Source organism: Chrysochloris asiatica, unplaced genomic scaffold (genome assembly GCF_000296735.1).
Source record: "Chrysochloris asiatica unplaced genomic scaffold, ChrAsi1.0 scaffold00011, whole genome shotgun sequence".
NCBI lineage: Eukaryota > Metazoa > Chordata > Mammalia > Afrosoricida > Chrysochloridae > Chrysochloris > Chrysochloris asiatica.
In genome coordinates, this window is record NW_006408529.1 from 17,638,721 (window position 1) to 17,640,917 (window position 2,197).

Genomic DNA, 2,197 nt, shown 5'->3' on the forward strand with positions numbered 1-2,197 from the left:
CCACCTTATGCTATATTTGAATTGGTTGTTGCAACTACGGTGTCAATGCTAGAAGAAAGCATAAAATACTACTATTACAAAGTGAGTTTCAGGATGGGCAAATGCATTTTCAAGTTTATATTGGTAACAAGAATAGTCTAAGGCTACACTCTAGTACTTCTCATAATTGTGGCCTCAATTTTTTTATGACCAGCACTATATAGCCACTGAGTTCTGGTGTGGCACCAGACTGCAAAGCCGTTGGAACTGCAAAGTTGGTGGTTCAAGCTCACCAGCTGGTCCTCAGAAACACTATACAGGGTCACTGTGGGTCGGAACCAACTCGATGGCACTTCACAACGACAACATATAGCCACCACTCCCAACCTGCAACACCATCATTAGATGGATTTCTATATCTTCAAAATTATCATTAAAAAATGAAGGTTAAACACTAAATTAGGTAAATTATGGAACACAGATGGCTACAAGCTAATTTTCATGTTGTTGTCGTTAAGTGCCATTGAGTTGGCTCCTACTCATAGTCATCCTGTATAGGGTTTCAGAGGAGCAGTTGGTGAGTTGAACTGCCAATCTTGCAGTTGGCATTCCAGTGCTTATCTTACAGCAAACATATCATTTAAAAAGTCAAAATAGACAATATATCACATAAATTATGGAACATAACTGATTGAAAGCTATTTTTCTTACTATGCTAAAAACAAAATAAAAAATGCAACCTTCTTATAAATCAGTAATAAAATTATGAAATCCAATAGAACATTTAACAAGTAACTAAAAAAAAAAAGAAATGTTATTTCTTTTGATGTCAACTCTTATATAGACCTACTCTTAGATAAAATAAAGAATAAAACCAGTATTCTAAACAGGCTATAAATTATATTGAACCTGTCTGAACTTCATTGGCGGTGGTTGTGTGCCATGGAGTTGGTTTGACTCAGTGACCCTGCATAGGGTTTCCAGGGCTGTAAATCTTTACACAAGCAGAAACCCTCATCTTTGTCCTGCAGAACTGCTGATAGTTTCATTAGGATTGCCTAATTTATCTCTAAACCTGTTTGATTGTAAACTTACCCTCTTTGCACTTCCCTGCCACTTTTACTTCTCACACTTTAAGAATCAGTTCTCATATTTTTATTACAAGATCATCCCAGACTACAGATACAGCTTCCTCTTAGGTGAAAATTAAAAAGGGTATTCAGCAGAAATTACCTAGTCCTTCCAAATCTGGAGTGTCTTTTAATTGCACTTGTTGATTCAATATTCTCAGTATAAAAGAGAGATTACTTTGCATAATCATTAGCTTTCACCAGTTATCAGTGCAATCTGACTATAATATACTCACTGTTTTGATACTTTGAACTTCCTTCTGTAAAGGGTTCAGTCCAACATTTATAACTTCACTCATTGAATGCTTGATTAGTCATCAGTGTATTAATATTTATTAGTGTGTTTAAGATGTAGAATCTAAAATTTTATTTTGTTTTAAATAAATGGACATCAGACTCAGCACATAGGTTTTAAAGAGCTGCTGACCCTTTCACAGGAATGTCATTAAACAAGCGTGAGACTCAGCTCATACCAACCCCCTTCACCAACTTTTTTCAACTACCTTGTTATTAGAGATTTAATTGTAGCCCCAACATATGCATTGTAATCCTAATCTTATGTCTGTGAATAGAATCCCTTTTAACAGTGGGCTGTCCTTGTTATGTTAATGAGGCAGGATTACTGTAAAATGTATGTTGAATCAATCTGCTTTGAGATATAAAAAAAAGAGATCAAACAAATGAGCAGAAAGAGTAAGAGAAATGGAATGTTGTGGATTGAATTATGTCCCCAAATATGTGTATCAACTTGGCTGGGTCATGATTGTTAGTGGGTTAGCAGTTATGCAATGATGTGATTTGACAGTTATGTAATGAGGTAATCAAGGTGTTATTTGCTGTGACCAGCCAATCGTTTGTAAGGGAATTAGGTAGTATAAAACACCTTGCTTAGGTCACAACCCTGATCCAACGTAAGGGGAATTTCCCTCAGGTGTGGGCTGCATCATCTTTTTTCTTGTTGTTCTTGTTGTTAGGTGCCATCGAGTCGGTACCAACTCATAGTGACCTTATGCACAGCATAACGAAACACTGCCCGATCCTGGGCCAACCTCACTACTGTTGCCAAGCTTGAATCCATCGATGCTGCC